The sequence below is a fragment of the Anarhichas minor genome, unplaced genomic scaffold (assembly GCF_050575085.1).
Source record: "Anarhichas minor isolate MPS153535 unplaced genomic scaffold, ASM5057508v1 ptg000058l, whole genome shotgun sequence".
NCBI classification, from domain to species: Eukaryota; Metazoa; Chordata; class Actinopteri; order Perciformes; family Anarhichadidae; genus Anarhichas; species Anarhichas minor.
Window position 1 is genome coordinate 4,880,786 of NW_027466504.1, and position 12,758 is coordinate 4,893,543.

A 12,758-nucleotide genomic window follows, 5' to 3' on the forward strand; every position below is an offset into this window, starting at 1 on the left:
GCCATTCATAACATTGCTGATGTCTTCCTGCTCACCAATCTCAACACAGATCTCCTCCACGCTCCATGAAAACAAAAGAGGGAATAACTCAGGTTATAGAGCTCCTCTTTAAACCATCCATCTGCTGAGTCCATATTTTCGGTTGGTTCCTTCTGTCAAGTTAAGGCAAAAAGGTAGCAGGAGATGGACCCAAACACAGAGACACGGGGAGCAGAAGGATGAAGAAATGGTGATTTTAATAAAGAAAATGTCACACACATGTATACTACATGTGTATATAACCTCCAACACACACTCAGTCACAGTTTATTTCTTTCTTTAAGATTAAAATCTAATTAAATCTAACGACTGAATGCGTCAGTTTATTTCCTTGTTAAATTTAATTAAAGATAATAATTATTTTGAATCTTTAGTCCAAACGTGTTCAGTTGTTCAGGACTCTGAGACTTGATGTGCAGGGAGAGGACGCCCCCTGCTGGATGAACAACACCACAGTCTGTGTCCCAAATCCATCATTCTACACACAATGTACTAAATACTGATCATATAGTGAACAAACAATCACCTTTATCATGTTAGAGTCACTGTTATTAACACGTATTGTTGGAAAGTCACAGAGCTCAGTTAAAGTTCATCAGATACAACTTTTATTTACTACATTTTATTTATACACATATACACCTACACACATACATATGCACACACACACACACACACACACTTACACACACATTTAATGAATTCCAAAAAGATGATTGTTGGCTGTAATGTTTTTCTGATGGAATATAGGCTATATTTTATGTGTGTGTGTATATATATACAGTATATATTAAAAAATCGAATGATTATTTTAACATATTATTCTGTTTTTATAATCCTCTGTAATAATAAACAGAATAAACACCTCTCCGGGGAATCCAAGCAATACATGATGTTCTGTTTGGACACATAAGATGTACGACCTTCAAGAATGAGAGTAAGGTTGTTGAAGTTACATCACTCTGTTCAGAGTATTGTTTCATCAACCTCTAGCATACTGGAGAGAGAACACTACAAACACCACCCTGAGGATAAACTCCTAATCACATTCTCTAACTAACATCAGCTGTGTGTGATCCTGTACACACTGAACTATCTGGTCAGCAGAGAGAAAGTTTCTCTAGCAGGAGGAGACTCTCCCTCCTACAGAGAACACAGAGACACTGAGGAACCAGAACCAGACCAGAACAAGAACCCAAAGCCAGGATAAAGAGGTTCAGTGAATGTGGTGTTGAAGGTGTGGAGGTGGATCAGTGTGTCAGAGGAGACTCTGTAGAAGGACAGAGAGCCAGCAGGACAGTCCACATACACTGCTACTCTACCAGAGGAGGAGGAGGAGGAGGAGGAGGAGGAGATGAATGTTCTTGCCTTATTGTGATAGACAGAGTAACCACCATCAGAGCACAACAGACTCCAGGACTGATCATTCCTTCCAAACAAACAGTCTTCACTGTCTCCTCTCCTTCTCATTCCTCTGTAACTCACTGATATAGAAACTCCTCCTCTCCACTCGACCTCCCAGTAACAGCGACCAGTCAGACCAGTTCTACACAGCAGCTGAGGCCAGACATCAAATCTGTCTAGATGATCAGGATATGACTGAACCTTCTTCACATGTGTCACCTTCCTGTTGTTGTCAGACAGTTTGAGGTTTCTGTGTACTGTGTTTGTGTCGAGTGTGAGTTCACAGGAATCTGATGGAGAGAACAAGACACAATACAGCTGCAGTTATTAATCTATCATCTGTTTGATGATGACATCAGAGATGTGAATGAGTGATGTCACAGTTTGAAGATGCTTTGTTTTCATGAATCAAAGTCAAAGCACACTTACACTTCCTCAGACCTGGTCTGAACCATCGGACTCCAGCAGGCTCCACCCTGAAAGGAGGAGGGGGGTCAGAGCAGCATGAAACATGGACATTACATCGCTCTCACACACAGAGCTTTGTTATTCATGTTCACATGGAGCACTTATTATTCATCAGCTCATATTCTTTTACTTCACTGGAGCTTCTTCTGATTGGCCCATGACGACAGCTCATTATGTTCACTTATTCATGATATATTATTATCAGTATTATATTGACAATCATCATCCATTTCACACTCAGTTTCCTCTTCCAGTCAGTCAGTAAATCACATGTTTAAACCTGCATCAAATAATTTCTTTGTCCACTTGTGGTTCAGTGAAAACAAGCTGTAAACACAACATCTGACATATTATCAGCTTATAAAGTAGTTGTGTCGGTTCTGGGTCGTGGTCGCACTGCATGGGCGGAGTCAGTTTGTTAATAGAACCTCTACAAGTTCAAACCAACGGATGTACGACCTTTAAACTAGTGAACAAGTAGCTGATTACCTGTGAAATCTCTGACATCTAAACCAAAGTCAAGTCTCCCTTCAGTTGCTCATGGACGCAATCAGCCAGTGTAAACCAGACTTAATATCACGGCTTGATGCTTCTACTGAAACCAATAATACGGTGGTGATATTAATTATGATCTTTTATACACAGTATATATATATAATATAAGAGGTAAACACCAAATCACTGCAGTACAACAAAGAGTCAGCTGCAACGAAGACGACGTTGAGGACTTAAAAACCTGCATCAGTCACATTGAAAAAGAAACCAGTGAGCTGAAACAGAAGGCGGACTCAATGGAGAATTACAGCAGGTAATGGAGAGAGCTCACTCAGCCCCACACAGATGTATGTGGAAGGTGTCAGCAGCATGTAGGCACCTATGTGCATTTAATGTGGCTCTGTCCAGAAATTCATACATTATGGGTTGAAATTGGTAACCAAGTATCCTCCATAACACAGTGTCCTATTGAGCTCAATCCTGTACAATGCATCCTAGGCCTAGACGCTGCCTCACCAGTATTAAACAGATATAAGAGAATTCTTAGTCTTCTATGGTTCTGTGCACGGTTATCAATCTTACAGTATTGACTAGACGGCGCACAACCATCTGTTTCAAGTTGGCTTTATAATGTTCTACAACTACTCCCATTGGAGAGGCTCACACATGTTCTCCAAGGAGACATAAATGGGTTCTTCTCTGTTTGGAACCCTGTTATGGATTTTATTGGAGAGGACTATGCCGAAACCATACGAATAGGTTTTGCAACGTGGGATCCAAGTGAGCTGGTGAAGGGAAAAGTCCACAATATTTAATATTATTTAATTGTTGTGACAGGTATAATATGGATGATGATGATCTACAACTGTGGTGTCTGTATAGTTAGCCTCAATTAATATTTAATTGTTATTGCAGGGTCAATATGGAGGGTGATGATTTATGTTTATTTTGGTTTCTTGTGTCTCGATTGTTTTTGTGTCCGAGTCTGATTGTTTGTATAGTTAGCAGGTATGTTATGTTATGTGCTGTTCTTTTTGGGGGTAACATGTGGTGTGTAAACTATATAAACTGAAAATAAAATGATTGAAAGAAAGTAGTTGTGTCTAACATGATATCAACCAGCTGCTTCCACATCCAGCAGTTACACATCAACATGATGATTCATCAGGAGTCTTTGTGTTTGTGTCACCTGATGAATGGAAGTCCAATATTCTCTCTCTTTTAGCTCTGTTTTTGGTCTCCACCACCTCCTGAGGGAAACATCTGCCTCTTTAGCTGCTAAATGCTCCACTATGTTCACCAGCAAGTCTTTAACTGAGTCTGTCTGCTGTTTGCTGCTGAGCAGGTAGTGAACAGTGGCTTCATCACAGCTTGTTGGATGAAAACAGCTGCTGCTGGAAACACTGAGAAAACTAGGAGCTAAAAGAGCTGTAGAGATGGAGACAATTCTCTGTGGGTTCATCACCACCACACGACTCTTCACCATTACACAGAGTCAGCTGATCCGTTGTCAATATAGAAGTATTGATTGTTGGATGTTTTGGTCCTGACAAGCAACCTCTTGTGTTTGTGTAATAATGACTGTTGTCTCTCAGAAGTAAAGGAGAAAGTAGCCTGAAATCACTACAGCGCCACAAACCCTCTGATGAAGGAGGTCGGGGGGATGGTTGGATGTACAAAGCTGTTCACATCCCGTCTCTTAGCAACAGTCAACACTGGTTTCTATTATCTGTAATCTGAGGGTGAACATATTACAGTTCAAGTCCGTCTGCAGCCACAGAGCACTGCCTGTGTCCCCCTATAACTTTGGTCCAGTCCTAAATAAACCTCTTTGGGCTCTGACACACCATGTCCACAATCAGCTGTTGGTTCTTCACTGAGCTATAGATGCAGCATGCCTCTTCGTACCTGAGAGTTTCCAGTCTCCAGTGTGGATCATTCAGTCCAGAAGACAGCAGCTTCACTCCTGAGTCTCCTGGATGATTGTAGCTCAGGTCCAGCTCTCTCAGATGGGAGGGGTTGGCGCTCAGAGCTGAGGCCAGAGAAGCACAGCCTTCCTCTGTGATCAGACAGCCTGACAGGCTGCAAACACACAAAACAACACACGTCACATAATCTGAGGGAACTGTGAGGGCTGGAAGGTTACTGCAGTACTGAGATACTGTCGGTTACTGTGGGGTTACATTAACATAGTTACTGACTGTTTTCTAGTCACAACCAAACACTCACTAATGTCCATCAACAATCTGACAACATTACTGCTAACTCTTTGATTCTTCTCTGAAATTTCAAGTTATAACAGCAGAGTGAGAAAAAAAAGATCATAAAACATGTTTAATTGATATTTTTAAAATAGAAACAAATTAAACACAATTGGTTTAAAACCATGCAAGCACAGACACAATCTTATGCAGGTTAAGAATGTATCCATTAATGTAAATCAGGATTAAGGTGGTCATCAGTGGAACAAATTGATGAATCCTGACCTGAGAGTTTCCAGTTCACAGTGTGGACTCTCTAGTCCACCAGACAGCAGATTCACTCCTGAATCGTGCAGGTTGTTGTTACTCAGGTCCAGCTCTCTCAGACTAGAGGACTGGGAGCTGAGAACTGAGGACAGAGCTTCACAGCTTCTCTTTGAGAGGTTACAGTCACTCAGTCTGAAGAGACAATGATGAAGAAAAAATGAGCAATAAGTAGAAAAGAAAGCAGCATATTTAAGTTATGATATATGAATCTAACTCTCTCTGTACTTACAGCGCTTTGTTGGAGGCTTTGACCACTGGCAGCAGCCTCAGAAGAGCCTCCTCTGAAGCAGAGTATTTCTTCAGGTCAAACACGTCCAGATCTTTTTCTGATGACAGTAAGATGAAGACCAGAGCTGACCACTGAGCAGGAGACAGTTTATCTGTGGAGAGACGTCCTGAACTCAGGGACTGTTGGATCTCCTCCACTAGAGAACCATCATTCAGTTCATTCAGACAGTGGAACAGATTGATGCTTTTCTCTGGAGACACATTCTCACTGATCTTCTTCTTGATGTACTGGACTGTTCTCTGATTGGTCTGTGAGCTACTTCCTGTCTGTGTCAGCAGACCTCGTAGCAGAGTCTGATTGGACTCCAGTGAAAGACCCAGGAGGAATCGGAGGAACAAGTCCAGGTGTCCATTTGGACTCTGTAAGGCCTTGTCCACAGCACTGTGGTAGAGACGTTTTGGTTTAGGTTTGTCTCTAATGACTTTAGACAACCGGGAGGTTGTTTGTTCTTCTGACAGCAGATTGACTCCAGAGTTGATGAAGGTCAGATGGACATGAAGAGCAGCCAGAAACTCCTGAACACTCAGATGGACGAAGCAGAACACCTTGTCCTGGCACAGTCCTCTCTCCTCTCTAAAGATCTGTGTGAACACTCCTGAGTACACTGAGGCTGCTCTGATATCGATGCCACACTCTGTCAGGTCGGATTCATAGAAGATCAGGTTCCCTTTCTGCAGCTGATCAAAAGCCAGTTTTCCCAGAGACTCAGTCATCTTCCTGCTCTCTGGACTCCAGTGTGGATCTGTCTCAGCTCCTCCATCATACTTGACCTTCTTCAGTTTGGACTGAACCACCAGGAAGTGGATGTACATCTCAGTCAGGGTCTTAGGCAGCTCTCTTCCCTCTCTCATCTTCAAAACATCCTCCAGAACTGTAGCAGTGATCCAGCAGAAGACTGGGATGTGGCACATGATGTGGAGGCTTCGTGAGGTCTTGATGTGGGAGATGATCCTGCTGGCCTGCTCCTCATCTCTGAATCTCTTCCTGAAGTACTCCTCCTTCTGTGGGTCAGTGAACCCTCTGACCTCTGTCACCATGTCAACACACTCAGGAGGGATCTGATTGGCTGCTGCAGGTCGTGTGGTTATCCAGAGGCGAGCAGAGGGAAGCAGTTTCCCCCTGAAGAGGTTTGTCAGCAGCACATCCACTGAGGTGGACTCTGTAACATCAGTCAGGATCTCATTGTTGTGGAAGTCCAGAGGAAGTCGACACTCATCCAGACCGTCAAAGATGAACAGAACCAGGAACTCTTCAAACCTGCAGATTCCTGCTTCTTTGGTTTCACTGAAGAAGTGATGAACAAGTTCCACCAAGCTGTACTGTTTCTCTTTCAGCACATTCAGCTCTCTGAAAGTGAATGGAAATGTGAACTGTATGTCCTGGTTGTCTTTGTCTTCAGCCCAGTCCAGAGCGAACTTCTGCGTTAAGACTGTTTTCCCAATGCCAGCCACTCCCTTTGTCATCACTGTTCTGATTGGTTCCTCTCTTCCAGGTGAGGCTTTAAAGATGTCTTCTCGTCTGATGGTTGTTTCTGGTCTGTGTGGTTTCCTGGATGCTGTTTCAATCTGTCTGACCTCATGTTCACCATTGACCTCTGCAGTACCTCCCTCTGTGATGTAGAGCTCTGTGTACATCTGATTCAGAAGGGTTGGGTTTCCTGCTTTAGCGATCCCCTCAAACACACACTGGAACTTCTTCTTCAGGTTAGATTTGAGTTCACGCTGACAAACTGCAGCAAGAAGTCCTGAATGAACACACAACAAAGAAGATCAATGAGTCAAACAATAGATTTCAACATTTCATTTCCTCAAAGAATGAGTCTATGAATATATTTTGGTCCATCTCTTGAGACATTAGTAAACGTCCCATTTATCCAGCATGTTAAATCTTTAGAGAAATCCTCTTACTGCTCTGCAGACAGTCAGCCAGCTCCTCCTGCTTCATTCTCCTCAGGAAGTGCAGTGTGATCTTCACAAATGCCTCTCTGCTGCTCCTCCTCTGCTCTTCATCCTCACCGTCCAACACCTCCTCATCCTCTCTAAGCATTCTGGGTAATCTGAACTCACAACCTTCTGGATCTTCTTCAGCTCGTTCTTCACAAAAGTGACGATGTTCTCCTCCAGCAGCTGGAACAGAATATTCTATGAATGACACAAACTAAAACCATGGAACCAAACATCAGATCCATGTTGGACAGACTAACAATCCACTGGTCTACAAAGTGCAGCATGGAGATGATTGTGAACAGAATAGATGTAAAAGTAGTTGTACATGTACAGACCATAAATATGGAGTCCAGGTGTGTTTGATGCTGCTGGGCAGACTGACCTCTGGGAACCTCTGAGCTCTCCTGGTCCTCTCTGTGGAGGAATCATGAAGAATCAGCTCACATTGTGTTTGTCCACACAGAGACCAACACAAGGTAAAGGTCCATGAAGTAATATGTGGATGTGGATCAGATGAGTCCCTGTAGTGGTAAAGGTTTACTAGTCCTGCTGATCCCACTGAGAATCAACAGCTCAGTCTTTCAGCTCACTGTTTTCTTCACCAGTCAGTTTGGTTTAGTCCCAACAGCTCTCACCAAGCCCTCCATGTAGCTCTCCCTCCCTCACTGTACACTGCTGAAGTGCCCTGGAGCAAGGCACCCAGAACCTCCAGCTGCTCCAGTCTCAGTGTCAGAGTTTGTACTGGGCAGCTCCCAGTATGAAAGAATGACACTAAACCAGTATATTGCTGCTGCTAAGGGCAGACGCCCCTCGATTACAAATCTCCCTGTAGAGTCCAAGCGCCAAAGACTCTGTCAAGACTTTATCATCACATATCATCGGTTAATAAAAAACAATTATCTTTTCTTCATCTAACTTGTCTCTCCTGATTGAACTGCCACTAGTCTGCATACCTTGATAACTTGTTCCCAGGCCTCTGAATGTAGTCCCCAAACCCCTGCAGCTAGTCCCCAGACCTCTGAACCTGGTAATTAGTTTTCTGAAACTACTCCTCATACCTCGAAACCAAAACTCTGGAGCTATTTCCCAGACAACTTCAGCTAGTCCCCAGAGCACTGAAGCTTTTCTAAAGACATTTGCAGCTAGTCCCATTCCTCTGTCTCCAGAAATCTGCAGCTATCTGAAAATATGACCTCTCCTGGTCGACCCTGTGGAGGAATTAGCTCACATTGTGTTTGCACCAGAAACTGTTTACAGTTAATGACTTACACACAAACACATACAGACCGGTTAGTTAAATATATTGAGTTATGTCATGATTGATCATCATGAAAACAACACTGTAAACAATGCAAGACCAATTCTGTGTTTCATAACTGAGAATCAGAACAGTTCATCATTGGTTTCATTGGTTTTAAGAACTTACTCTGGGTCATAAGAATGGCGTCCATCTTTGAAGTTAATCAGACGACCTTTAGACCGATCACTCTTCATGGACACACAGCTGGGTACAGGAAACTTTTCTCTCTGCTGCTGTGAACTGATAGAAACACTGAGATTTACTGAATATACACAATTTCTCTTTCTGCTTTCACTGTTTTTATTGGACAGTGAAAGTTATGTTGTTGCCATTGAAACATGTCTTTAATGATGAAGAAGACACAGCTTCTTTATGGTGACTTGTTGTCATTACAATGAGACACAATAACTAAAACTATTCGAGTCACATCTTGTAGCAGTTTGACTTGGAGCCGGGGAGCCTGACTGGTAGATATGTGTGACGCAGGAGCGAGCGAGCTTAAAGGCGCTGATCTCCACAATCTGATGTGGTACATGGAGTTTTGTCATTTTATACCAATGCCAGGCTAAGACTTAATACTGTCGACCTGCCACCCCACTTGAGCCCCGCACTATGTTCCCTGATTGCAATTGCGATTATCAATCTGGGGCTTTTGCTTTAATGAGGGTATTTCTGGAGTCATCTGCAAAGCAACAGCCTAGTTACCAACAAAGGCTGCGACATATAAGTACAAACATCCAACAGGCAACTCTTTTAAACCACTGACTCTTCATCGAACTGCACTCTACCACCAGAACCCCTGCAGGTAGTGCCAAACATATGAAGCTCTAGCGTAAGTTCAGTCAGGAAGACTATACTCTTGTATGCAGTGACGTGCGGTGAGGTTCGTGGCTGGTGAGGCACTGACTCGATCTTTCAGAGTCAGATTTACAAATATATGAACCCAAAATAGAGTATCTTAAATCACCATTCAATTGGCAGCTTGCACATTGACTACTGGTTGCTTTTCATATCAGCATTATTTACACACACATAGGTACGGAACATATTTGAATGCACCAGGAGCGTGTGTGCCGCGATCTGCGACCTGCCCCACCAACCTGTTTCAGAAGCGGAGCGAAAATCGCGAGATCCCGCGATAATCTGTGTAACAACCACGGATTTATAAAGAGAACAACAAACACAGACAAGCTTACTTTACCTGTCCGACGTTGGATTGCTGTTGATTTGGTCACATTTCCCTGTTTTTTGAGAATTGTTTAAGTTTAGATATTTAATCTTAAATGTTTGCGGTCAAAGCTAAATATAAAACGAAGAAGAGAAGTGTAGAAGAAGAGTAACGGAACTACGAGCATAACCCGACCCGTGGGCTCTCTTACGCCCCCTTCATTGAGGCAGAGGTACTGTGTGCCTCCCCTCTGTGCTTTTTCACTGCGGTTTCTGTCAAATCAGCAAGACTGAATATGTTCTACACATACGTGAAATACATGAGCTATTCTATGGAAAGAAATGACATATAATACAAGTGTCAACCAGGGACGTGCGGTCAGGGGAGGCACCTGTCATCATGAAAAGTAAAAAACAAATAATGATAAAATAAAATAACAATTAATATGTTTCTACTGATCTGTGCTATAAATGTAATTTCTGTATGATTCCCATCATTTCAAGCATTTTTGTAATCAAAATCGCTGAATTTGCGCATTTCCTGTTCAAACAGAGGAGACGCGAGGTGAGGCAGCGACGAGCTCTGCCTCACCTCAGATTGCGCAATCCCCACAAACTGGGTTGAGCGCGTGCCTTTTGCTCTAAGGCACGCGCTCAACCCAGCTCGTCGCTGCCTCACCTCGCGTCTCCTCTGTTTGAACAGGAAATGCGCAAATTCAGCGATTTTGATTACAAAAATGCTTGAAATGATGGGAATCATACAGAAATTACATTTATAGCACAGATCAGTAGATAAATATTCATTTTTATTTTATTTTATCATTATTTGTTTTTTACTTTTCATGATGGCAGGTGAGCCTCCCCTGACCGCACGTCCCTGCTTGTATGCTGAGGCTAAAAGTTTCTTTCTCACTCATTATTTCCTTGTTGTCACTGTTCGGGGCTGTCAATCATAATATCAGCTGTTTAGATCAGCTGGTCTCTATCCAATATTACAATGAAACAATCGGATCATTTTCCTATCATCTTGCTGCTGTCTACTTATGTTTACTCTGCAATTGTTGCATTTTTATCATATTCTACTAAATGCCCATATTAATTGTGTTCTGATATGTGGTGTCATATCAGGTAAGTGGTGTTATATCGTCGTATCTGGTAAGTAGAAACCTATTCATTTTATTTTTACAAGTGGTTCATATTCTTGTATTCTCATAATTTAGTCATAGGCTATCTGCTACATTTCCATTACTTCTGTAATTGCTCACAATCATTGTATTCTAATAAGTGACGTCATGGACATCGTATATCGAAGTGGTATCAGATCCATCGCATAACTAATTCTCAGGTCACTGCTGACTTGTTTGGTTAAATCCATTCAATGTCTTATGAGTGATGTGTGATTCATTTAAAGTGCAGGTAATGGAGTCATTCCAGTACACTAGTCTAAGCTCAAACTGTTGCTATTCAGGTCACTGCTGGCCATTAGCCATTGCTGACTAGAGCCTATACATTGCAATCGGGGCATTGCTGTCCTCAGGCCATTGCTGGCTAAGATCAAAAAAGTTGATCTCGCAAATGCTCTGGTCAGTGCTGACCTAGTCATTGCAGCGTTTTCGTTCACGTTTACTCATTTGTGGTAAATCGCTGATTCTAATCTAAACGTCAAATTTCTGTCATGCTCCTTGTTATGCCTCATCTCTTAGCAGCTTATGCAATCTTCATCCATCATTTGTGACCCGTTTCATTCCCGCTTGGTAAGTCAACATTCTTTTGGGGTAAATATTAGGCTGTGTTTTTTTTTTTTTCCTTTTGGGGGATTTATATTGCTGCTGCTAAGGGCAGACGCCCCTCAATTACAAATCTCCCTGTAGAGTCCAAGCGCCAAAGACTCTGTCAAGACTTTATCATCAGTTAATAAAAAACAATTATCTTTTCTTCATCTAACTTGTCTCTCCTGATTGAACTGCCACAAGTCTGCATACCTTGATAACTTGTTCCCAGGCCTCTGAACGTAGTCCCCAAACCCCTGCAGCTAGTCCCCAGACCTCTGAACCTGGTAATTAGTCTTCTGAAACTACTCCTCATACCTCGAAACCAAAACTCTGGAGCTATTTCCCAGACAACTTCAGCTAGTCCCCAGAGCACTGAAGCTTTTCTAAAGACATTTGCAGCTTGTCCCATTCCTCTGTCTCCAGACATCTGCAGCTATCTGAAAATATGACCTCTCCTGGTCGACTCTGTGGAGGAATTAGCTCACATTGTGTTTGCACCCGAAACTGTTTACAGTTAATGACTTACACACAAACACATACAGACCGGTTAGTTAAATATATTGAGTTATGTCATGATTGATCATCATGAAAACAACACTGTAAACAATGCAAGACCAATTCTGTGTTTCATAACTGAGAATCAGAACAGTTCATCATTGGTTTCATTGGTTTTAAGAACTTACTCTGGGTCATAAGAATGGCGTCCATCTTTGAAGTTAATCAGACGACCTGTAGACCGATCACTCTTCATGGACACACAGCTGGGTACAGGAAACTTTTCTCTCTGCTGCTGTGAACTGATAGAAACACTGACATTACATCATCATCATCATTCAATCATGAAGAATCAGCTCACATTGTGTCTGTCCACACAGAGACAAACACAAGGTGAAGGTCCATGAAGTGATATCTGGATGTGGATCAGATGAGTCCCTGTAGTGGTAAAGGTTTACTAGTCCTGCTGATCCCACTGAGAATCAACAGCTCAGTCTTTCAGCTCACTGTTTTCTTCACCAGTCAGTTTGGTTTAGTCCCAACAGCTCTCACCAAGCCCTCCATGTAGCTCTCCCTCCCTCACTGTACACTGCTGAAGTGCCCTGGAGCAAGGCACCCAGAACCTCCAGCTGCTCCAGTGGAGCGTCTCAGTGTCAGACTGGTTGTACTGGGCAGCTCCCAGTACGAACAAATGACACTAAACCAGTAAAGTTTCTCTGAGTTAACAACAGTTCAAACATGAATCATCACACCCACCTCACTCAGTGATTGGTCAGCTGATTTTAGGTGAGAAAGTAGGCAGAGTTTGAACTTGTCTCACAGCTCTCTAAGACGGATGGCTTTTTACAAGAAATA

General features: G+C 42.6%; 1 pseudogene; it reads right to left on the minus strand.

Annotated features, from left to right (window-relative positions):
• Positions 1 to 806: 806 nt before the first annotated feature.
• LOC142933152 (protein NLRC3-like) lies at positions 807 to 6,971 on the minus strand (annotated as a pseudogene).
• Positions 6,972 to 12,758: the final 5,787 nt, after the last annotated feature.